The sequence below is a fragment of the Ambystoma mexicanum genome, chromosome 4p (genome assembly GCF_040938575.1).
Source record: "Ambystoma mexicanum isolate Mex_15411 chromosome 4p, UKY_AmexF1_1, whole genome shotgun sequence".
NCBI lineage: Eukaryota > Metazoa > Chordata > Amphibia > Caudata > Ambystomatidae > Ambystoma > Ambystoma mexicanum.
The window spans coordinates 646133036-646159764 of NC_090927.1; positions in this window are offsets into that span (position 1 = coordinate 646133036).

Below are 26729 nucleotides of genomic sequence, written 5' to 3' on the forward strand. Positions count from 1 at the left end.
CATTCACAACCATCTTTGCCATACCTGAAGAGGAAGTGTATGGCACATATCCCTAGCGCCCCCATCTCATCCCTGAATTGGTCGGGGAGGAGGAGAATGTCCTGGTTTCACAAAGCATGTGTTCACAGCCAATACCAGACTTGGTTAAAGTCCAAACTAAACTAGACATTCTGGCGACCGGAACATTCCAAAGGACCACAGCCATTGTTGGGGGTATCTCACAGCCCTCCCAATCACACTGCCTCAAGCAGGTCCTAAGCTCCATCAATGCACGTGTGCACAGCCACATATAAATGCCATGAAATGTGCAGGCAGGCATAGAGTGACACAAGAATTGTATGCTATTGCCCACCTCCACCGGCTACTTGGGGCAATAGACTGCACCCATGTGCCACTACAGCCCCCACGAGCCACAGAACACATATACCGGAACTGAAAAATTGGCATTTGCTGAATGTGCAGGTAATCTGTGTTGCCAAAGGTCTCATAATGCGTGTCAATGCAAACTACCCTGGATGCACTCACGACAGCTATGTACTACATAATTCCCCCATTCATCAGGCACTTGCATCAGGAACCTTCAGGAAGAAGTGGCTCATCGGTGAGCATCAGCCAGCACACACAGGAACACACAAGGGGGGTCACATCCAATACAATCCACCATACCACACAATCTCATCGTCAAGTACTGTTGTTTACTCATCCACAGAGGGCAGTGCATATCCGCTATCACCATTCCTGATGACGCCAATGGGAAATCTGACCTGCAAAGGTCACAGTAAATGGACCAGCACACACATGCACTACATGCATGAATCGCTGAGGACCCACATGGATGTCACCGCTGTGCACCTTCATGCCAAACTTAGCCTGGACTCCTGCATGCACATGCATTGTGGATATGCATGGCTGGCCAGTCTGCTACCATTATGGGGGTCCGAGGTCATGGCCTGCTTCCCCTTCAGTACTTTACCATTGGACACAACCCTGGATCCCTGTATGACCAGTGCATTGAATGACACACATACATGAGCCAATGGCATTGGTGGAGCCCTGTGATTGCGTGCAACATTGACAGTACACACTACACAGGCATGTCACAGATGCTCTGCATGTTGTCATGAAGCAACTGGACACAGTGCCATGGTGACAATTCATTCATATCTACACTGGCAAGGTGCAGTGATGTCTACCCTACACAGCCAACGGCTACAATGCACCCTGCATAAAATTGTTACCTATGTATGTGCATCGTGTATGCCGTGCACGCCACCTGGCAACACAGAAATCCACACCCACTTGGCCATGCAAAGTGTGGCATCACAATCACAGCCATCAGGCACACATATCACTCACCTGCAGCATGTCCAAATGTGTTGATTCCTTCTACGCCAATTACCTGTTCACTTGGGATGAGGCCAGAGGCTACCTCCTCAAAAGGTGTGATTTCCTTTATATGTGGCGGACCACCATCAGTTGCCTGTGCAGAGGACACATTCTCTCCCAGCATCTCCTTTGTACGCCTGGTCAGGTCATCCATGCACTTCTGTACCTCTTTTGCAATGCACCGCTCCACCCACAGACATTCACAAGGTCTGTTGCCTCGTGCCACTTCCACTTGCGCTGGGCCTCTGTTACTGTGCTCCCAGCCCAGATGTACATCTCAGACTGGTTCTCCTCAACAAATTCTGTGAGGATCTGCAATTCTTTGTCAGTAAATTTGCACTTACGACTTGGCCCATTCTCACTGAGTGTTGGCGGCCCTTGGCGTGTACCAGTGCTGACTTCAGTTGCTGTGCTGGTGCCTGCCTGTTGCATTCATGCATCCCCAGCATGTGAGGATGTGCTCTTGCCCCTGCCTTGAATTGTCTCCCAGCTCTGCCAGTAACCCTCCCATCGATGTCTATGTCCCTGGAGATGTACAGTAGCAATTACTGCTGTCCTGCTCTTGTGCCGCATATTCTCTGCATATTCTGCTATCACCAAGCATAGGACTGCTCAGCATCAGACGACCATCGAGAATAAGACGTGTAGATGCACCCTATGCATGTGCACCGTATTCGTAGTTGGTCGTGCATGCATAGTATGCATGCTGTGACGTGCGTAATGTACATGAAACAGACCAGCTCATCTGTTCCATCTGGAGTTGCTTAAGTACACAGGGAGCTTTCCTGCCAACTGTTCCAAATACTCCGTGGCATATGTTGTGGACAGCTTGTTCAATTTGCAGTACTTTGCAAATGGGCCATTGCCCAATTCACGCTGCATCGCTGCCTGTTGATACTCACTGCAGGTGAGTGGAGGGATCGGACATGGGCAAGTGAGTGGAGGGATCGGACATGGGCAAGTGGTGGCACTGTGTGCATGCTGCCCCGTAGGGGTGGGATGGTGGCACTCATTGAAGGGGTACAGTTGGGGGGGTGATGCAGGCTCAGTGTCTTGCATGTGGTAGCATACATATGAAATGATCTGCACCTGTTGCATGTTTTTTTATTTTCAATGCTTATTAGTTTGCCTGTAATTTCACACTGATGCATATGGGATCTGCTGCATCAGATGCATGGACGGTGCTGCCAAGTGTCCGTAGTTAGGTGGGCTGCAGGGACATGTACAGCTGGACATGATGTGCACATGTGTTAGTGTGCCTGTCCATGACCAGGAGTAAGTCCTGGCATATATGCAAACATGTCAACCCTCCCAATTTAGACGGGAGACGCCCGACCTGTGAGTGAAAAATATTGCTATTTTTCACGTTCACCCACCTGAATTATTTCCAGTGCATATGCATTCCTATGGGGAAAATTACATCTCCTGATTTCTCTGACAAAATCTGTCTCCCAAGTGTGACTGTATGTTTGCATGTACGTATGCAGTGCCTGATTTGCCTTGAACGGCTAAGTCAATGTTGGGCCAGGCATGGGAGAAGATGTCCTGGGAGCATATATTGGACCATGAGGTGTGGGTGTGCTACGAGTCGATCAAACATAGTATTGTTATGTCATAACATTGAAGGTCCTTACCATTTTTTCTCTGTTACAGGTGCAATCCAGAACCTGTGCCAGACCACCAGCGTCAACATCATTATCATGGCCACCTCCACCGCAAGGGTAGCACAGATGAGGGCAGCAGTGGAAGAAGTGGCCATTTTATGCGACAAGTGCTGCAGAACTATGATGCCCTGTTCCACCCTGGGCAGCAGGTTGGGGAGGTTGGGCGGCAGAGGATCTAAGGGAACATCGCCATTGCAGTTAATGTAGAGGGTATGAATCAACGTATCCATGAAAACATTAAAAAGAGATGGGATAACTTGAGGATCCGGTGCCAAAAGAAGGCCAAGGCGGCCATCGAGGCACGACCCTCTGTGGAGGTGCACTCGGTCTGGTTGCATAGCATATCTCCTCTGCATCTCAGGATCCTGCTGAGGGTGAACCCGGGTCTTCACATGCAGGTCGTTTTACTGCAGGACCAGATACAGGCATCAGGTGAGTCCACACTGTCAGTTTAATGTGGCAGGATGTGTATACCATGTCCACCTTACCCATGCCCATGTGCAATGGTTATATGCAGTAGGAGGTAACTCAGTCAGTGAAGTGTGAGGCTATTTTGTGTCGATAGTGCAATGATGATGGCTGCATGTCTTGGTCATATGCTCCAATCCTCAGGTATGCCCTATACATGTTCCCAGTTGGACATGGTGACTGCTGTGACCTTGGAGTGGTGAATGCTCATACTCTGCAGTTCCATGCATGCATTTGAAGGGGTTTGTCATCTTGTATTTTGTTCTCACATGTCTGTCTGTTCATGGTGGTTCATCGCAGTGATGTTGTGATTGGGCCGTGCCATTTGTGTGTGAGATGGTGGCATGGTACCATGCCGATATTGCACATGCACATGTTTACACACATGCTAAACTCTCTGCCTTCCCACCCAGTGTCAAATTCTGATGTGGAGTCCAGCACTGAGGATGAAAAAGTCACAAGGCTAAGACATTCACAGAGGCATAGACCACGCCAACGGATACCATCATTGACATCATCGGAGGAACAGGTTGCTGCCGAGGATACATCCTCTGATGGCGCTGGGGATGACATAAAGGATGTTGGCATGGACCTGGAGGGTGAGTCCACAGGGGCTTGGATGCAGGTTTTTTTCTGTCATCCCACATACAGGCCAGTTGCCATAAAGGTGCCATTTGGGTTGTCAGGGCCTGGAGTGGTTGAGAGGGAGGGTGCAATTGGCAGCCTGGTCATACATGGTGTCTGTTGGTGTTACATCATCCAATGTGGTGGAGGGGGACATTTTCTGAGACAGGACATTGGGCAGGACAGATTCGTTGGGGCGGCTATTGCCACTGGCCCATGGCCATCCTCTGCATGGATGCACACATTTGTCAATGCCACTACACTGACTACCCTGTCAGTGAATGCTGCTGATGCAGTCCGGGATGGAGTGTTTCCCTTGCTGATATTGGGTCATAGCATGTAGGTGGCCACACTTGAGTCCATGGATGTGGGCAGGTGTACTACATGGTGTCGCAGATGGCTTGTGTGCTGCTGTGTGTGGTGCAAATGGCACAGGTGGCACAAGTAACACCAACCTCCTCATCAGCAGCAGTGCCCCAGACACACACAGGTGTGGACTCCATGGTGGTAACCAGCCCAGGCTCCTCTGCCCATATCCACCCACTTACTAGTCTGGTGCCTCCTTCTCACTCTGTGGGGGTGCATGTGGACAAAGTGGTCATTCCGGCAGTACCATGGTCTGGAATGTCATTCTCTCATGATCAGGCGGTGGAGGTGGACATGGCAATTGAGGCAAAGGGTGAGGCAGTACTCCCCTCCAGGAGTCGGTCATCTTGTGCGAGGGAGGCCCAGAGCCAGAGGTGGGCTGAAAGGCGGCAGGAGAAGTTGCAGCAACAGAGACAAGCATGGCTCGAGTCACGGAGAACACAGCAGCCAATATTTATCTGGAAAGGCAGGCAGCAGGCAAAATTAAAGATTCATGTGGCAACAACATGCCAACTGCAGCACATTTGGCAGCAGGAGGGAGAAAGGCTGCAGCCTATAGAGGACTCAGCTACCAGGGCCAGGAATGTGGCATGTACAAGGATGGAGTAGTTGAGTGCCACCATTCTCGGGGAGATCAGGAGGGCTGCTGACAGAATTGAGCAATCAAATCGGCAGAGCCTGCAGGCCCTCAGGGACATCAATGAGGCATGCCTGTGGCAACTGGCGGAAGAGTCTGATGCAGCATTGCAGCTGGAGTTATCAGGACTTGGACTGACGCAGTGACTGGTGATGTTTTCTTTTATTATTTGGTTGTGTCGTTGTTTTGTTTTTAAGGATTCCTGTATATATTTATTTTTTTCCATGATTTTTGTTGTGTTTAAATTCCAATACAGTATGGTTTTCGTTCAATTGAAATCATGTGGTTAATTTTTGTTTGAGAATCAATTTCTACAACGCTTATGTGTGTGTGCAGACATCGTTTGTAGTGCATGTCACACTCGTCTGTTCTTGAGGGTGCTTCTTGGGATTCATGGGTCAACACTCAGGCTTTCATAGATTTGTGTTGTCAAGGTTATGTGTGGTATTGGCACATGCATCTGTACACTGTGCATGTGGGATGTAGGCTTACGTGTGCACATTGCCAACAAGTAAGTGAAATGTGTGCTGTATGCAGTTGTCAGGATCACAGACATGTGCCAATGGCTCAGCATATGTAGATGATATCATTGTGGCCTTCTAAGTCCGTGCATCTAGTCGATGCATATGCATGGGCTTGGTACATGTTATTGTGTGGTGTGCAGACTGTCATGTGTGTCTGTGGCTGTATGCATGTGAGGGTGGTGTTGGTGGTGTTTTATTTGTGATGTCCATCATTGTGGTTTTGGGTTTTGTCCTGCATTATATTCCTTGCACATATTGTCGTGTATCCATGTGATTTGCCTTTACAGGTCTATGTTTCAACATGTGCGACGATGATGATTGTGCCTTGCTGTGGGCATGGATGTTGCACTGGATACACATGTATAGATGTGATGTGGTTGATGTATATGGCCCCACTGCTCATATGTGTTTGGGATTGTGTCATGGATCTGGGTGTTCTCTCATGGATGAGGTTTCAATCGCCAAGGCTTTTTTGATGTTGCATGGGTGTCACAGATGTCTTGGATTTGGTTACATTACCAGTGATGGTGTTTGTTGATCTGTGATTTTGATTATAGCAGTGAAGGTCATTAAAATGCTCAGTATGTGTAGTGGGAATGTTTGTGCTCCTGGACTGGTACTTTTGTGCAGGGTTTCCTTCTTTTCACGCATCATGGGTGCTGATGCATGTGTTACTCACCAAACGGCTTCCTGACATCTGTAGGTCTGATGGATGTTTGCACAAGGGTGTTTGTGGCTGTGCATGTGTTTCTGGTGAATGCATGTCTGCTCCACCATTTGTGGATCCAATGTATGTGGACTTTGGTTTCTCTATGGCATACATCTTGTGGGACAAATCTGGGTAGTATTTTTTTCTGTCCGACCGGTGTACTAGGGTGGGTGGGGTGTCATGGCCAACTGATCACTCTTACTACTAGGGATGATTTGTCAACACATTCATATGGATGTGCTGAGACACTCAGGTGGTAGTCCTCCACCATTTTTTGTGGCGGGAAATGGGAGTCAATTTGCTCAGGGGGGGTGTTATGGTAGACCAGAAGTTATACATACAGTGACAATGTACGTAATGGAGGTTATCACAATTATCAGTTGCATCACAATTTGTGGACACTGATTCGTATTGTAATACACACAGGTTGTAGCTGGGATGATGTTTGATCAATGTCCATCAACATTTAGGGTATTGTGGTTGCACATTGGAGGGGGTGACACTTCTGAGTAAAATGTGTTGGTTATTGGCCTAGGAACTGGCTTGTTTTGTATTTTTCATGTGGCCACAGGCCTGGGTTATTTTGTGGTGCAGTACCAGGGGTACTCAGCCTGATGTGGCCCTTTCCAGGCCCATGGTCCAGCTGTCACTACATCCTCCTTGCCTGTACATCCAGCTGATGTGGTTAGTTGTAATTCACATTCAACTATGGGCATTTTGTTCTGCTTGGTGGGTGCCAGTGGTCAGGTTTGATGGCAGAATGTGTCATGGTCCACCTCACAGTGCACATCATGCTTTTTCACTGGTACTCCTGCCAGGGGCAGGGTGCCACATGGCTCAGAGCTTTGGGTCTATCTTCAGCATATGGAGTGGACGGAACAGATGGAGTGGACGGGACAGATGGAGTTTACGGAACAGATGGAGTGGACAGAACAGATGGAATGGACGAAACAGATGGAATGGATGGAACAGATGGAATGGATGGAACATATGGAGTGGATGGAAAAGATGGACTGGGTGGAACAGTTGGAGTAAATGGAGTGGACTGGACAGATGGAAAGGATGGAAGAGATGGATTGGATGGAACGGATGGAGTGGACAGAACGGATGAAGTGGATGGAATGGATGGAGTGGATAGAACGGATGGAGTGCACGGAACAGATGGAGTGGACGGAATGGATGGGGTGTATGGAACCGATAGAGTGGATGGAACTGATAACCACCTTATTACACTACCACGCTTACTCTCTCCTATACACCAACACGCAACTAGAACACAGCAATACTATGAAACATTCGGTATAGCTGTTCTCATACTAACACCCGCCACATACTCCACATCATCATAATTAAACATCAGCTAAGCACACCCCTAATTTAAGCGTCTCCTCAGGCCTAACGCAGCCACATTTCAGTCTGGGCGTCATTCCTCCAGAATGAACACATATACCTCACTTCCCAACCGCTACACCTACCGCTAAGAAGCAGCTATCATACAACTACCGCACCGGCTGCACACATACCCTGTGCACACATGCACCTTATGACTCTTCCTCTCTACTGACTTGAACTACGGTTCCCGAGGGTGTTCAAATAACTAGCGCTTTGAGATCATACCAATGATACAGAATGCGCTATATAAATGGCAAGTAACATAACATCAATCTGTCCTCAGGGCACTAGGGCAACGCGTGCACTTTGGGCACACATGACATGTGTGGGGTGGCTGGCTTCCTGACTTCCTGTTGCGCACCTACAGGTGCAGGAGGGGCATCCACATGCTGCTCCACACGACCGCTAGCTGGGGTTGTTAGTTCACATCCATTGTTGTGCACCCCCACAGGGTGTTGATGGTGACAGCCATGTGGCATGTATATGGTTTGGACTTGTGGCCTGTTTTTGGATTCATGGGGGTTTCATGGGTGCTCTGTTGTGCGGTTTTGTGGTGCACCGTGTGTGCTTGTCTTTTGAGGGGGAAGCGTGGGGGTGGGGTTATGGGTGTGTTTTGGTGATTGGTGTTGGTACAGGGGGTGAGAATAGTGGGTATCTGTGCACTGTGCATGTGGGTGGCTTAATTTGGTGGCTATACATGGGGGTGGGAATGGTGGGTGTAGGTGCCCTTTGCATGTGGGTGGATTGTTTTTTGTTCTGTAAATAAGGCCCTTTGAGTGCAATATGTGCACCATTCCTGGAAGTGTTAGTGGGTAGAAAAACGGAGAGCTGTGAGTGAACGCCAATTTCAAAGCCACACAAAGAAACAAATGCACCTATGAAGCGGATTTGCAATCAGATGGTCACAATGTCAACAAAACACCAATACATACAGCTGTGAGGCTTAGATTTTCCAGGCTGTGAGATGAATCTACAAAATCAGTTGTTAAATGGGCACAAGAAGATTGCTAATGTACGAGGATTTAGTCTATCTGCAGAGAACCAGAAATAATGCCGCTGTTTTGATCAGATCTTGATTTAATTTTTATAAACAATGGACGCATACATTGCCATTTTTCTGTTTGATGTAATGATTTGAAACATCATTAAATGTTTGGATTCCTTTATTATGTATCCTTCTAAAAATAAGAACATGTTCAGTACATTATTAAATAATTATGTCAACACTGCCTACATTTAAATACCTTAAATCTACTTACCAACGTTTATTTTTTATTTTTCTGTGGTTACTATATCATTCACAGAAGCACCTATTTGAAAATTCCTAGGTCTTAACAAAAAACGTGCGTCAATTGATATTTTAAGTAGTTCCACAAAATGTTTACTTGTCTTAGTAATGCGTACTTGCCGGTCTGGTACAATATGTGTGTGTGTGTGTGTGTGTATGCGCTTGTGAGGGTGTCTGTTGTTTGTGTGTGCTGCATGTGTGTACCATTATTCTTCTGAGGACAAGGTCTATCCTTACAAAAAGCCAACTCTTTCACAATGACTATTGTTTTTTTCAGGGACAACTTGCCTGAAGAGCAACAACTTTACTAAATAATAGATCCACTTCAATAGGGGTTTCCAATGTTGATACTGTGTTAGTGTTATTGTCTAATCACACCTTCACCCATTAATTTTGCCCTTGACATTGCACTTTAATGAATATTGTGAACCGTGTATACTTGCTTTGATACACTTTAAAATAAAAATGACCTCGCAAATCACTTTAATTAAAACACAGATTGCATTCAGGTTGGACTTGGTGGCTTCTGCTTCACACAGTTCAACTGGCAGAAGGAGCAGGATCATAATATGAAGGTGGGAGTTGGGGTGGGTTTCACATACGACGCTCGCTCACGAGTGCAGAGTGAAAGAGCTGCCGAATTAATATATTGTGCGCACGCCACTGAAACCTCTCCAGCAATCATAGCGCACACGAAGTCGTCATGAATCATTTTTATACATTTGTTTTTGCATTGTCTCCTCCTACTCATCAGCTCGTCTGCGATTTCATAAAATTCTTCAGTCACTCCCATAAGTTAGGTAATGAGAAGACGCTCCCTTTAATTAGGCAGCCTTTTAAATTAGGCGTCTACTCGAGAATAGCAATTCATTATATGTGTGTGTGCAATATTAGTTGCAGTAACATAGCTTTTGGGCATCACTTTTTCAAATAAAGCCTTTTCCTTCAGTGATGTCCAATTTGTAAAGCGATTTTGTGAATACAATTAATCTTAAGTATGAAATCATAAACACGTAAAAGTAATTGATACGCTGAAGGGTAAAGCGTGTAAGACAGTAGTGTGCATTTTACCTTTCTACTTTTTGGGTGGTCGACATCATGCATGTAACCACAACACTTGTCACCTATCGTCCTTTAAAATGCTGAATAAGACTTTGTGACCTCAGGACGTAGCAGAGTCACATCAAGGTGTTCTGTCATGTGTGTCCCACAAGTCTAAGAACAGGCAACAGCAGTTGATGTGCTAAATTGCATTCCTGTGAGAGATATCAGTGGGACCTATTGTAAACTTGGATCGTCAACTGTACAGGTAAACGAAAAAAGTGAAAATGTTACTTGCCGTGATCTATGCGTACAAAAAGAAGTAGTGGAACAATGTTCCCTGCTGGCCTGCTGCGCTTCACACAAACCCCATCGCCATGCCCCCTCCCATGATATGATTTGATATGATATAAGATAAGGCATTTATAACGCGCCCATACACAAGTGTTTCGTTTCAAGACGGGATGAGGCAAGGGAGGGGGAACAGAGAGAAGACAAACAATGATCATATAAGGCCAGGTGTCATTCTGATCGCGCAAGTGCATGGGAAGGGGGAAATGGGAAAGTGCGGGGGGGGGGGGGGGGCAGTGCAGTACATGGGATATTAGAATAAATGCGCAATAAATAGAATACGGCCAGCAGGTGGCAAGTGCAAAGGTAAGTGCAGACATCAGGTGTCATGTTCTGGCAGTGGGACTGTAGGATACAGAAACTGTCCCCAAGAGCAGGGGTTGCCAGGAAGGGAGTGCAGGTGTGCGTACTGTCAGGGGAGGGGACCTGGGCCCGAGATCAGAGGGTGGCCAGGTAACCAGTGCAATGTCAGCCAGGAAGTCAGCAGGGAAGAGGAGGAGAAAAAGCTGATGCAAAGAGAAAGGTTTTGAGGTGTTTCTGGAACCGGAGATGGTTCTCCTCGTGTTTCAGGGAGGCAGTAAGGCTGTTCCAGGGGGAGGCCCCAGCCGAAGAAAGAGATCTATCACCAACTCGTTGCTTGGAAAAGCGACTGACCCTGAGGGAGTTGGAAGCGGATGAGCGAAGAGCTCGAGAAGGCAGGTATTTAGGAAAAGAGAGTTGAAGGTTTTGAGGCTCCAGAAGGCCTTGTGGACAATGCAGAGGGATTTGAACTTAATCCTCGCAGCCACTGGGAGCCAATGGAGAGATTTCAGTCCTGGAGAGTTACGATCCCTGGGCTAGAGGCCAAGGACACGTCTCGCAGTCCTGTTCTGTATAAGTTGCAGAGGTTGGAGAGTAGAATCAGGCAGATTTAGAAAGAGGCTGTTGCAATAGTCCAGCCTAGAGAGAACCAGAGCTCTGGAGACAGTGAGCTTCTGGGTGAAGGAGAAGAAGGGATGAATACCTCTGAGGAGGTGCAGCTGGTAGTGTGGCTTCTTAGAGATGTCAAAGATGTGAGGAGAGAAGGTGAGTGTGGAGTTGAAGATGACCCCAAAGTTTTTGGCCTCACAGGTGGGAGCAGGAAGAGGGCCAAGAGAGGCTGGCCAGAGAGTGACAGGAAAGGAGGGAGTGGGTGTGCCGGTGAGGAGAATCTCAGTCTTACTGGCATTGCGCCAAAGATCATTGGTGGCACACCACTCCTGGATGGCGGACAGACAGTCAGAGATGAGAGAGGGAAAAGAGGTGGCTAATACATGCACAATACAAACCCCCAAACACAGGCGACTGCTGTTTAAGGGAACGTTCAGTGCAGTGCTACATTTTAATTTTAAAACAAAACCATTCCGGGATTGTTGCTTATTAAAATAAAAGTATAGGAAAAGTATAGGAACAGTTAAAAGTTATTTAAAAAAGTAGAGGAGCAACAAACCCAAGCGCACCCACCCACTTCGACCACTGGTTACTTGCCATAGTCAATTCACTTGTTTCAAATGTATGTGTACTCATGCGTTGTCGATGTGAGCTTTCATTGATCACACTTTTGCAAAAAACGGCAAAGCACTCATAACAACTGCAACATGTAACTTGATACAATGTATCTTCACCATGTGTAACTTGCTCCTCTTCAAAAAGACATTCCATTCAAGAAAATACTGGTTATTTGCTCAACCCAGTACAGTTTGCATAACTGCACCCTTGATATTTAAGTTCCTTGCCAGCACTGTTATGTTGTGTTATGTTATCTGCATTTGTAGCACACACTCACGCCCAGGGGCATCTTGGCGTGAGGAAACGTGAGGATACTGCCCACTACAACACCCGCCTGAACAATAAGTGGGTCACCATACTTCTAAGGGCCAATGGAAGACCATTCCATAGTTTGCTGGCTGCATATATAAAAGCTTGATGAGCCACATGAGCCCGACGGACCATCGGGACTGTCACTAGGTTACCATTGCCTGAATGAAGCAGCCAACCCGGGATGTAGGGTGGGAATTTATCCTGAAGGTATTCCGGCCCCTGTCTAAAGATAGCACAGTGTACAGATTTAAATGGAATCCTCTTGGCCACAGGGAGCCAGTGGAGAGACCGAAGCACAGGACTTATATGAGATACGTAAGGGGAGTTGGTTGCCACCCTGGCTGCTAGATCTTGCAGCAGTTGTAGGTGACATATCAGCCCCAAGGGTTGTGCCAAATGAAGCATATTAATATAGTCAATCTGACTGGTAATTAAAGAGGCTACCGAGGCCGCAGGTGTTCAGGCTAAAAAGGAAGAACTCTGTGCTGCACTCTGAGGAGAAAATGTACTGTGTTGAAAGCAGCCAATACATCTAACAAAATCAAAGCCCCCACTCCGCCCTGATCCACCAACATGGTGAGATCATCCACCACAGACACCAGGACACTGTCGGAACCCCGTCGCGGCCGGATCCTCGACTGAAAAAACTAATGAGGATTCTAAAATAGAAGAGAGAAGGGGTGCTATCAGAGACTCAAACAGTTTCATAAAGAAAGGAAGTAGAGAAATCAGACAAAAATTAGATAACACCGACGCATCAAAAGAAGGCTTTTTCAGAAGTGGAATCACAATCGCCTGCTTCAGCTCGGTGGGAATCATACTCGTTCGACAGGTGGAATTCACTGCCTCCACAACCAAAGGGATCATGTCCGGCAAGATAGTTTTAAGAGTGGCCAGGGGAATGGGGTCACACAGGTACGATGACTTAAGTCGTGCCACTGCCTGCAAAACCTCATTTTCTGAGAATTGGGGAAAATGATTCCAGCCCATGCTATCCATGGGCACCCCTTCACCAATCAGACCCGTAGCTAAAACCTGCTGACTGGCCGCAATATTATTACGAATATTCACTACCTTAGTGTGTAAAAAAACTGACAAAGAGTCACATAAAACTTGGGATGCCAGGACTACTGCGGACAAATTAACCACTGAAAAAGTTCCTGATTGGTAAAGAGCTTGCACAACCTTATTAGTAAAATAAGTTTATTTCGCTGTCACCACATTCTGGTCATATACCTTAGCACGATACCAAAAAGAGGCCTTTTTCACAAATCGATACGCACAGCACCATTTGCGCTCTGCCTGCCTGACTTGAGGCGCACTGATCGCTAACACTTGGTACCTTCTTTGTGATTTGTTTTTATTTACGTGCAATTTAGTTTATCTATTAAACCTTACACACCGTAAATAACGCAATCATATAATTCATGTGAAATTCATCATCATATAACAATGTGCCTAATAATCAAATCAAATCAATCAGAATATAGCAATAAACCCAATCAACAGTGGACTTCAAATTTAAAAAAGAACAGACGCCCACGAGGGGGCACAGAGAAGCAGATGTCTCTGTGATCTCCTCCTCACTATAGGGCTTCCTTGAGGGCTGAGCCCCTCCCAAGAAGCCCCCGACGGTGGACAACACACCCAACTTGCGAGACCAAGGGTGCAGGAAACCTGAAACTCTGCAGCTGCAGCCCACGCAGAGTTTCATGGTCTGGAGCTGACACAGGGCACCTGGAAGGTAACACACCGTGGTGCAGGGGAAGGATGGCCCGGCCGCCCATACGTCCGGGCGGACCCCCGTGTCACCAAGAGAGGTGGAGCCCCGGAGGACACGGCCGGAGAGAGAGGCCTATAGTGTGGGGGAGTGTTGCCGTTACACCTCTCGGCCTGGGGACTGCCAGCACTTGATGGGCACCGGAGTGTGGAGTTGCAGAGAGGTGCCCCTCCCCTTCTCCCCTTCGCATGTAGAGGTGAAGTCGAGCAGATCTGCAGATGGAGGAAGCCTAGCTGCGGCGTGTGAGCACTGCCGTTCTGCTGCACTAGCTGGCAGGCAGGCCACAGAAAACAGGGTCTACACCCCCACCGGGGTAGAGAAAGCACAGCAGCGCTCTGTTACATACAGCCATATACGCAGCCCAATCTCGCCCGCCACCACAATTCCTGGTGCAGGCCCCGGCACCGAATTGGGGAGTGGATGTGATTGGCAGCCCCAGCAGATCACCCAGGGCTCCGGATACATAACAGGGCGACTTCACGACAGCAGAGGTTGGAGAGAATGGGGCATGCAAATCCTTGAGTCCCCAGATAGTGTGGGTGAACTACTTCCCCACAAAAGTCATTTCCAAATTGTGCAAGCACTGTCCCGTTAAAACACAAGCAGAGGGGTTTTGTGGCCACTGAGGTAATCACACCAAGGCAAGAGGTGTGGGACTGCACCTCACCGGACATTAGCTAAGTATGGGAGCGCCCACCCCAGCCAAAAGACAAGGGAGCACTTGGGGGGGTGGTTGAGACAGCTGCAGCCCCCCCCCCTCATCGTACTAGCACCTGCGTAGACCTGGGCCCCCCAGCCTGATTCTACCAAGGAGAAGAGGAACCATAGGTTGTGGAAACAAGGTGGGATGCCATAGGTGCCAATTGTAGGTGCCCGCCTCGCCCAGCACTGGGAGATGTGGCCTTGGTGGCGCAAGGCCCATGGAGGAGTGGGGGGAGATCTAGCCCCCCCAGGTGAACTGAATTGACACAGCTACCGTGGGTCACCCCCAGCAGGAGGAGACAGTCGCACTGGGGGACTAGCCGGCTTCGAGGGAGCTTGAGGCAGAGGTGTGGGTCCCATGGAACAGTGCAGCGGCGTGTAACTGCCTCCCCCAACCACAGACAGCCTGGACCTCTACAGAGACCCCCTGGGGGCGCCCCCATGAGAGTACAGGGTGGCAGAGAGGGACACCATTAGGTCCGCAGGGCCGAGTTCTGGCAGGTTATCTTGCAGGACCCACTGCACGAGCGAGGCGAGAAGTGGTGGTACATGGATGTGAGGAATAAATTGGCCCCCTTTGAGTATAGCCCACATGCCCTGGAGAGGAGAAAGCCTGATTGGGGCCAAGGGTCAGCGATGGGAGAAGACACTGGTGCCACCAAAAAGGATGTGGCGGCCCTTATGGAAGAGATGAGAAGCATGAGGGCGGACATTGGGGGCAAGTGGACAACATCACCAACAGAATTGACAAGATGGAGGAAAGGCTAGTGGAGGTGGAACATAACCAGTCCTCCATGGACACATTGGAGACCCAGAATGATGTGTGCCTCATCGAGGTAGAAAGAAGGGAGGAGGAAATCCTCCTAAATGTCGATGGCCTAGAGAATTGTGAGCAGCGCAACAACCTCCCTTTATTTGGTGTTCCTGGGAAAAAGGGGGAGACGGAGAAAGACTTGCGAAGGGCCCTTTTCCCCATCACCAAACTTATTTTTGACAATGACGCCATTGACAAGGTCAAAATAGAGTGGATACACAGAGCCGAGGGGGGGGGTAGTGGCCCCAGATCAGTGCTGGTCCACTTCCACAATTATAGTGATAGACTCAAAATCCTGGAACAGGCAAGAAAGAAGGTCTCTGTGATATATGGCTCAGAAAAGGTGACAGTTTTTCAAGACCTATCGTCCCTCGCCCTCTCGAAGAGAAGTCTTTGCGCCCCCCTCACTATGCAGCTGACTGAAATGGGGATCAGATACAGGTTTGAAGCAGAGGGGTGCAAATAGAGACCCATTTGAATATGAGGGGTGCAAATACAGACTCACTTCAGAGCAGGAGATTAAGAGGGTTATGAGCGGCTTGATGGGAGAAGCAGAGAACCCCCAGAATTCAAGGGAAAGGAAGATGGACGGAGGGCAGTGGGAGACTCCAGGTACAAGGAGGATGGGAATCAGGGGCATGGAAGTTCAGGAAGCTGAACACTTCCCCGGCAGAGGTGACCTGAGGCAACATGTGATGGCGGACCTCCATGGTGTGGCAGCGCCATCGAGGAGGAGTGCCCAATTGAGCCCGGACCTCAGGGCCCAGGCAACTATCCCTGTCCCCGCCCAAAGGTGGGGGCATTATATGCTAAGTGTTTCATTAATTGAGGGGGCGGTTGGGCTCAAGGATCAGACGGATGGAGGGTGGGGGCATGCACAATGGGAAGGAACCTTAAGGGGGCAATTAATGCAAATTTGTGTAAGTAGGGGGCCTCAAGAATAAAGGTGTGGCAAGAAGGGGCCCTTTCTAGGAGCGGGATCCCACAGGTGGTTCAGTTTTTACCCGGTGATATCAACAGGGTGGAGCTGAGCGCCGGAGGGGTAGGAGGTAGGGGGCTTAGGGACAGGGGCAAGGGGGAAGCCAACTGTTATGGGTCTTCCAATAGTAGAGTTATGTTTGGGTAGAGCTCAGGTGGATATATTGAAGTCTAAGAGGAGGAGTGCAGGCCACACTTGGACAGGGATAACATGATCATATCATTGGGAAATGGACCAGTGAATGGTTGCCTAGGGATTGGCACCCTGAATGTGAAAAGGTTGAACTCACCCACCAAATAATCTATGGTGGCAAGGAAATTCCGGAGGTCAGAGTTGGATGTTATGTTCCTCCAGGAAACCAAGTACTCCAAGGAGGAGGAAAGAAGGGTCCCCTGTGGGCGCATCAGCCGAGAGTTCTGGGGCTCCGGCCATCCGAGAAGTGCGTGGTGGGCATTCTGGTACAGAAGGGTTTGAATATGGAGGTCACCAAGGTAAATGGAGAGCCTTACTGGTCTAAGGGGATATTAGGAAGAAGCGGTTTGTAAGTGATTTCAATCCGGCACACACCCAAGTCAACGCCTAGCATGTAATGCACAAATGAAATCCTTATTTATTTTTGTCTAAAAGTTCTTTATTCTTAACGATATACCACTCATATCACACCCCTCTCCTGGAACACCCCCCCGGTCACACTGAACCAGGAATCAGGCTGGTTTGCAAAGTTAAAATATTTATTTATGTATTTACAATTTAATCACACTAGGCCTCATTATGAGTTTGGCGGTAGCCATGGAGCTATTAGCTCCATGGCTGCTGCCAAACCGGGATCCTTTACCGGGTCCCAGAATGGGGAATTACCGGGCTATTCCGAGTACGGAGGGCCCGGTAATTCCTCCCTCTGGGAACCCGGGCCCAGGCCTTCCCCATTCCCATCTGAGCCCCCATAGGGCTCAATGGGAATGGGAGAGGGAGCTAACAATGGGCCGATGACGAGCAGCCCGTTGTTTGCTCCCTCTTCCCCTCGCGGGACCCGGTAACAACGCCTGTTTTTGCCAGGCGTCCTTACCGGGTCCTGCGAGGGGACCCTGTAATTTCGCCAGTCGGGTTTCACGGGTCCGCCTCCATTAGCGGAGCCCGTTAACCCATTCTGCGAACCTCATATTGAGGCCCACTATGTTTTAATGGGTACACAATAATCACCAATGGGGTAATGTAACACTAAATAATCTCTTTAATACACAAGGAGTAATAGTGAGCAAAACAATTCAGCACAGAAATAAGACTTTTGTGTGTGCTCAGGTCAAATAGCAATGTGGTTAAAGGTTCCCCCTGCACACCCCTTAACCCACCAATAGGCAATGTAAAGAGATAGGAGGAGAGAGAAGGTATTCAGGAATGGCAGAATTCAACCAAAATAACAATCCCACTTTCCCCCAGCAAACACAAGAGAAAACAAAATTGACCATCAAGCTGTCTCAATGGCTTTTAAAGTTATCTTGAGAATGGATTGGGCAAAAACACTAATATGGTCAAAATTGCTGATATTTCTATCAATTCTTATGGAAGCCGCGTTGGATGGTTGCACACAAACACAAACAATGATTAAATACCAAGAAACAATTTGAAATCCTAAAATTCAGGTTGGGAACAATCAATAGCTGTTTTACACGTGTCAGAATTTGCCAAAAACGTAATTCGCTGCAAACTTTTCACTGCGCGATAATTGTGATAACGGGAGAACTGTAAGGATTTGGGATGCGGTTTTAGATATTGAAAGCTGTGGATGTTAGCTACAAGCAGAAGTTGACATTTTGTTTCTATTTCTAGCACAAAAACGGAGGGAGCTATGGACGTTTTAGTGGAGGTCATTTTTTCGAGATAGGCGCAAGAATGGAAAACAGGAATGCACTTTTAAAATGACAAAAAAGGATTTCTTTCACTAGAGGATGACTATGAACAAAACGAATACCACACGAGAACACAGCCATTTGATCAGAATGACTGCCTGCAGTGGTCCCACCTTCTTCAGATGAGAAAAGATCCGCGCAAAGATAGTTTTAACAATACTAGCACAGGAGGAAGATAGGAGGGATAAGATAGAGAGTTTAGACAATTCAACAATTCTCCTAACAATGAAGGTTCTGAATACAAGATAGGATGGGTTTAAGATAGAGATTAACTAAGCAAGGTACATAGGCTAGTGACACAGTTCTATCTATAGATACTCACTAGATATGTTTTTAAATGGAACTGTCAGGATTCTGGTCCGTCAAGATTCTGGTCAGGGAAGGAAATCTGGTTCTGGGACAGACAGCTGGGCACATCGGATTGGATCTGCAATGCACTCTGGTCACAGCATGGTACAGGACTGGATTGGATCTGCCCTTTTTGGTTCTGATGATGATTATTTCAGCAGGCAAGCAGTACAGCACAGCCCGGCTATATTAGGATGCTTCCACTTAGGTTTGTGGGGTTGGTTCTGGTTCTGGAAATTGAGGCCTAGCTGAAAATGGTTCAGCTATGCAATGGGTTCTGCTTTGCCAAGTTTCTAGAGTCTCGAGCAAGGAAGATGTAAAGTTCTGGAGCAGGGTGCTCCTCCAGCATTCATATAATTGGTGAATCTGTCTATCTTTTTGAGTGGTAAGCTGTCTCTATTTATGGTATGATGAAGGGGTGTGTGGGCTGGTTTATCCTAAGCTCGCCCTATGCCAGCTGATTGGGTCAGAGTCTCCTCTCTGCCTTAGTAGTAGGAGAAAAACAGGGTGTCACCTTTATGGTGTGATTTTATGAAGCTTAGAGTCCACCCCTGCCACTTGAGCACAAAATCTACTTTTGACACAATACCTATTTACACATGTGCAACCTCTATAACAATCACATATACAGATTACATATTTTGTCCAGCAGCTACTCCTCCAAACCCCGTAGCAGTGGGATCTTCTGTCTGTTTTTCACAGAATCTTGCCCTTTCCATCCAGGAACACAATGTCCAATTCCTCAGCAAATGTCTACAAGTGTGCACACATAACATGGGCATAAGTGTATAAAGTTTCATACTTCTAGCAGAAACACATTTGGTGTAAAATCACATTTTCTGACGTTTCTTTCCAAAATATGTCAGACGATTTTGCTGCCTCTTGAAATGTGCAGCCAAAATTTAGATTTACAATTCTGTTATTTTTGTGTTTTTTACCATTTTAAGTGGCAAGTTATATGTATTTAAACAACATGTTCTTTGTGAATGTTCAGCTACAGATGGCTGTTTGGGTCCGCCTCTTTTTCTCTCCCTTCAGATGAGAAGCATCTCCTCCCTGTTGGCTCTTGGCAGAGTCCATTTCCGACGGTCCTCACACCTAGCCTTTCCTGCTTTTCAGCTGTTCATTGTTTCCTTCTCCACTGCAGACCAGGTTCTTCACCCACCCTATAATTATCACTTTGGTGTGATTTCCTGGTGGAGGGAGCTGGAGGGAGAGGCCTTGCCTCTGTGAGGAAAACTGTTATCCCGGTTTGGTAGCTTTAGCCTAGCTGTATTTTAACTGTTAATTCTGTTGAATTTTCCCTTAACATACAAAAAACTTACGGGGTCACATCACAGCTTAATACTTATTCAAGATTTTAAATCACGGAATCACAACAATTACAAGATGCGTTACTCTCAATAACAGGCCTCTTAGATTGCAAACATTTGATTTCAGTTTATACATGTTTAAAGTTTAATCCCACAGGCCCCTGACAGCTGTCAGTCAGGCGGCCCAGGGTACTGTGCCCAGATTTTGACAGGTCCACAGACAGGCCACTTTTGCTGTGGAAATCCCTTGATGCTTTCAGCTTTTCAGGACATTGTAAGTTCACAATGATTTCTTACACTAAGTGAATTGTAGCACCCAGCAAGAATTTTGGATGTTTGAGGGTGTTTTGTACCGGCATTCTGCAGTTTCAGCAACAAAGAAACAGTGATTTAAAGCAAGATTTTGAGGTTTCCTTTAGCAAAGTACTGATTTTTCCTTTGGTGCTCCATTTTCACATGTTGTGGAGCCCAGTGACAAGTTTCAAGAGTGAGATCTCTGTTCCACTACTGACAACATGCATGGCAGATTGGGCAGCCATCTTTTTGTGCTTTGCAAAGCGCGATTTTCAGAGGTATTGGTGCGCCCAGGGTTTTGCAGCCATTTTGATGTTTCTGGCACCATCAGAACACAGTGATGCAAGACAGAGCAGAAAGTGGGTTAAATCATCCCACAGGTTCACATTTGCCACCGTGTATGCGCCCAAACAGGGACAGTTACGGTTTCTTAAGGATATAATGGCAAAAATCCTGGTAGAGCGTTCGGGGCATCTGATGTCAGGGGGAGACCTCAAAACATGGGCAGATCCAGCAATGGATAGGGTGCCTTGGGGATAGGGTATGAGAGACGCAGGCCCCGGGCACCACAAGTTTCACAAATCAGTGGGTCAGTGGGGGTTGATGGATATACGGTTACACGTCTTATTTCCCACCCCATAGGACCTATACGAAGATTGATTATTTGTACATCTCGCAATATATCTGAGAAGATGCTTGGGGCTCGGAGATCGTCCCGATCTCATGGTCTGACCATGATATGGAGACGGTGGATATACAGTGGGCAGGTGTTTCTCCTAAAGGGTCAAAATGAAGGTGAAATGCCTCGCTTTAGAAATGTTTTCCTCTCAGATTAACAAGAAAATAGTTGAATACTTCAGATTAATGATGATGGGAAGGTAAACGTGCAGGCCATATGGGAGGCTGGGAAGACTACGTGGAGAGGGATCCTAATTCGGGAAGGGGCCCATAAGAAGTGGGAAAGGGCGGTAGACGAGAAGAGAGCGAGAAGATAAGACACAAGGATGCGAAGGACCATGACTCTCCTGGAGTCAGGAGGAGAGCATACAGGAGGCGAAGGGTAAGAGAGAGGAATTGAGACTCTTGGAAGAGGGGAAAGACATCCGTAGCCTGTTCTTTCTGAAACAAAATTTTACGAAAAAGGAGATAAAGCAGACCCCCTACTGGCCACAAGGCTGAGAGGACAGCGAGCGCACAGGTGGGTCACGGAAATAGGAGGGAATGATGGGAGGAGGAAAAGGGAGAGTGAATCCCGGAAGCTTTCGCAGTCTTTTATGAGAAATTATATGCTTCAGAGGTTTCCCCCGAGGCACCTACCTGCAGTCCGTTGACCTGCATGAACACTCCGAGGAGGAATCCTCTGTGTTGGAAGCCCCCATAACGGAGGAGGAAGTCAAAAAGGCAGTGGCAAGGATACCGTTAGGGAAGGCGCTAGGTGAAGATGGCTTCACTGCTGGGTTCTGTAAAGCATTTTGCCTGCCCTACTCCGTTTCATGACAAAGATGTTCAACTATATACTAGATACAGGTAGGGCGCTGGAATCCTCTCACACTTTGATCACAGTGATCCCAAGGAGGGTAGAAATCACCAGAACCGTGGTGCATATGGGCCAATTTTTCTCCTCAATATGGATGCCAACTTGTACACCAGGGTAACAGCCACGAGACTGGCTGGGTATATGCCGAGCCTGGTCCACTCAGAACAAGTGGGGTTCATTACGGGGCAACAGGGGGCATATACAATGAGGAAGACACATCTTATACATGCTTTCCAGGAGGGGGACCCGTCTCTTCTTTCAATAAATGCGAAGAAGGCCTTTGATCGGGTGTAGTGGGGTTTTCTCAGGGCTGTCTTAGTCACGTTTGGAATAGGGGAACGGCTACTCTGTGGGGTACTAGCGCTCTATGCAGCCCCTATGGCATTGGTAATGGTGAATGGGGGCTTTTCGAGGTGGTTTGCGCTTGGCAGGGAACCTAGGCAGGGATGCCGCATCTCCCCAACACTTTATGTCGATGGAGCCCCTCGCCCAGAGGATTAGGGATGACCCAGGAGTGCAGGGCATTAGAATGGGAGGTGTGCAATATAAGGTCACCTTAAATGGAGATATTTTGCTTCACCTGAGTGACCCTTTGATTTCCCTTCCAGCGGTTCTCCAGCTGATTGAGCATTATGGTACTATGGCCGGGCTGAACATAAATAGGGAAAAGTCAGTACTCTTTCCCCTGGTCAGAGTTAGGGATGTGGATGTTGAGAGGTTTGCCCCGCTTGGGCTGGAGGTTAATGTGACCACAATAAGGTACTTAGGTGTTAATCTTACTAGGGACATGGATAGCTCGTTTGACGCTAATTTCCCCCCACTGAAGCAGAAAATACAAGCGGATATAGGAAAATGGCAGAAGCTGATGATCTCTTGGTTGGGTCGCTTGAATGCACTGAAAATGGTGGTTCTCCCGAGGGTGCTATATTTTTTCGAAATGCCACCAGATCGCATACCACAGGGGTTCTTTCGGGAGGTACAGGGGGCATGTCATAGGTTCCTCTGCCAAGGGAAGAAGGCGAGAATCCCCAGGTCCACCCTAATGTTACCAATAGAGAGAATAAATGATTTTATTTTCGTCAGCACAAAAAAAGTAAATGACATATGCATACAAAAACAGTGCAATCCTATAAATGTACCATATAATTTTGTAAACTGAATATAACCGCTATACCTATTCAGCAGTGTTTACCAAATGCATGAAAAAAATAATAATAATCATACATTTCCAATTTTAAAAACGTGTTGTAACAATGCACCGTCAAATATGCATCAAATAGGGCACATATGTGAAACAGCAATGCAACCAGATTATACTGTTGGAACAATGGGGCATCATATAAACTGTATATAGTTCATGCAGCAAGTAATTAAAGAGACAATTAACTATAGGTGTCTAAGAACAGACCCCAAAGGTCATTGAATTTGTCAGATTCATCTTTATACTTTAAAATTGCTTTTTCATACGTTGACACAGTTAGCAATTTTACCAAAAGAGAAAAGAAGGGTAGGCCTTCCAGATCTGCTGCTCTACTATAAAGCAACCCAGCTTACAGTCTTGATCCCCCACCTGAGGTCCCAGAAAGATCAACAATGGGTGGCGATGGACAACTTCCACCAGCACCCAGCCATGGTCGGGGAATGGTTGTGGGTACCCAGGAACACATTGCCAAGGAGAATACAATTTCAACCCATTCTGGGAACTATATGGTAAATCTGGAGACAGGGGGCGGACATGAATGGGGTCACAACGTGGCCTTCACCCTTGGGACACCTGTGGGTACTGGGAATTAGAGATAGCATACCCAACCCGGGAAGGTTTCAGGGTTGGATTGAGGCGGGCTTGGAACGGATAGGGGAGCTCTTCAAAGGGGGCAATTTCATCACGATAGTGGACCTAGAGGAGGCCCTTGGCATAGGCAACCGCTCCATATTCTTGTTCTTGCAGCTTAAAGGGGTACTCACAGATGCGAGGGTAAGGGACAAAACTGGTAGAGAGTTCACCCCGGTTGAGAAGTTGCTTAACAGAGGTACGACAATGTGAGGGCTGAATTTGGCCATGCATAGGGCCCGGGTGGGAGCGGGAGGTGGGACCACAGAGACCCTGAGAAGGCAATGGGTCAGGGACCTGGGGGTGGAAATTGATGAGACCCTCTAGGATAGGCTTTGTAGGGGTGTTCTCAAGACATTGCTATTATTATTATTAATCATGCCAGTATAGATAGAATGAGATTAAGCTCCTCCATAGATGGCAGTATGAGCCGGTCAGACTGTCAAAGATGTTCTGCGATTTATGTCCTCAGAGTTGGAGGGGCTGTGAAGGGAGGGCGGATTATGGGCACATATGGTGGGCTTGCCCAAGGATATAGGTCTTCTGGGACAAGGTCCTTGTTTGGATCAGAGACCTGGAGGGGATACCCACGTTTAACAATCCCCTGTTGCTTTTGTTTGGGAGGGAAGAGGAGGAGGGGGAATACTCTAGACTTCCAAAACTGGAAGCACCTTTATTGCTGACTAACAGAACATGTGTCACCACCAAATGGAAAAACAAATACTTACCAAGTAAGAGAGAATGGGCCAATGTGGCCTAAAAAATATTTACTTAATGAAAGAAGTACAGCAGGGCTTCATGATAGGGCAGTGCCTAATGAGATGGAATGGCGCCCTTCATTGTCAGATACATGTTACCTGACACACAGACCGGGTGAAGGGAGGTGGATTCTGTGGGGATTGGAGTCAAAGTAGGGAGTAGCGGGAATGAAGGGGAGCAACAGAGTGGTAATAGGCCGCTTTGAGGGTGACCAAGGACAAATGTGAGGATGAGGACTAAAGGGTGCCTAAACATGGGCTAGCTAACGGACTAAGGCCTGCAACCTGAACAATGAGGTAGCACACAGTACCTGGGGGCAGGGGGCAGGGGTGTAAGTGGGGGAACTTGTGGGTTGTTTTTTCTTCTGGTTGATGTTTCTTGTTCTCTGTTTCTTGAAACAACATAGTTGTAATGTTGTAAAATAATGTTCTCCTGCAAAACAAAATAAAACTAAAAGTGCAAAAACAATATTAAAAAAGACCAAATAAAGAGCATCCTTCCCTCTGCATAAAGCATTCTCTACAGGTAAAGAGAATTAGAAGCTGGGGAGGCTGAATGTTAAAGTGCTCTATTTGTATGCTGGTTCAAACCTTTGAAAAACAGGTATGAATTGCGTTCAGCCATTTGAGCCTCCATAGAGACAGCTCTATTAAACGGTTTCATAATTTTTGAAAGAATCCATGGATGTACCTGCACAACCTTCATACTTGAAAGAGGAAACAAAGTAATGCCAACATAGAGGAGATGAACAGCAAAAATGGAATGGGAAGGAATGTTGAGGACAGTCGCGTGGAAGACAGAATATCGGAGGAGGAATTACTGCTGAGGTAAGGCTTAGAAATGCACCAATGGGTGCTTGCAGGTAAGTAAAAACATGGCAGCCGGAATACTAATGTGCAATTTTTCATTGGGTGCTGTTTGTTTCACTGTAATTTATCATAAGAATGCATTTTCCACCATACCATTACACCGAGACTTCCAGTACTTGACCACATTATCATATCATGCAGAATCCAGCACACTTGCTTACCACAAGGGTACTGTGACCTTCCTAGTGTCTTCAACAAGGTCCTCCAGATGGATTTAGGAAACATCCACATGGCCTGCAAAGTGCTACAGTATATAGATGATAAATTAGTATGCAGCACTACAGAGGAACAGTGCAGATAAGACACAATACAACTCCTGATAATCCTGGCAGGCAAAGGTTACAAGGTGGATAAAGAAAAGTAATAGTTCTGTAAAAAAGGAAATAGAAAATGACTCCAGGACTCTGCGCCAGTAAGTCACAGTTGTTTGAACTTTATTCTGTATATGTACCCTTAATGATAACACATGTTTTGACACAGCAGAGCCTTTCTCAAATCTGGGATAATATTCAAAATTGAATTAACAACTTGCAGTGAAGCTGTGCTGTTCACAAAACATAAGGTATATATCACATTGACCATGTTGGCATCCCCAATTCCCAAATATTCCACCATTGGAAATCATTATTCGTTAACATTTGAAATCATATAGTTGTTATTAGTAAGCATAACATGCAATTACAAATATAGTGACAGAAAATAAGGGTTGGTATTGGGGAGGATTAAATCGGAAATAAGAAAATGCAATCATAATCAATTAGTCATATGGGGGGAGAAAGTGAGAAAGACAAGAAAAAACAAGAAAGAAACAAAAAAAAGAAGTATCCCGTTAGAAAGTATTCAAACCATCATGTTAGTAATATTCATCATATAAATTATTCCTACATAGGAACTGGGTAACTTACCCAATGTAATATTGTGTCTTTTCACTCATTTGGTTAGTAGTATTTCTTTTAGTTGTGATTAATCCCACAATTCCTTCCTGTAAATGGCATATTAACAATTGCCCCCATTATTGCCTGTGCTTCCATTCCATTCTGTAGTTGGTTTACTTGCACTATCAGCTTGCTGTGTTCGCCAATTAGTCTAATTAATGCCAACCTGTATTGTCATATATTAATCAGGTCGATTCTATGTGATTACTGTGTTAATACATGGCATGAATCACTTATCTTCTTTGCATCTGTGTTTCCCCTCATAGAAAAAGTGTTTACATTTATGAATTCCTCGTTATGTGTGTCCTAAAAAGGGGCATCAATCCTTAGTTCTTAGGCTTCAATTATGCCAGGGGTGTAGATTATTCACAA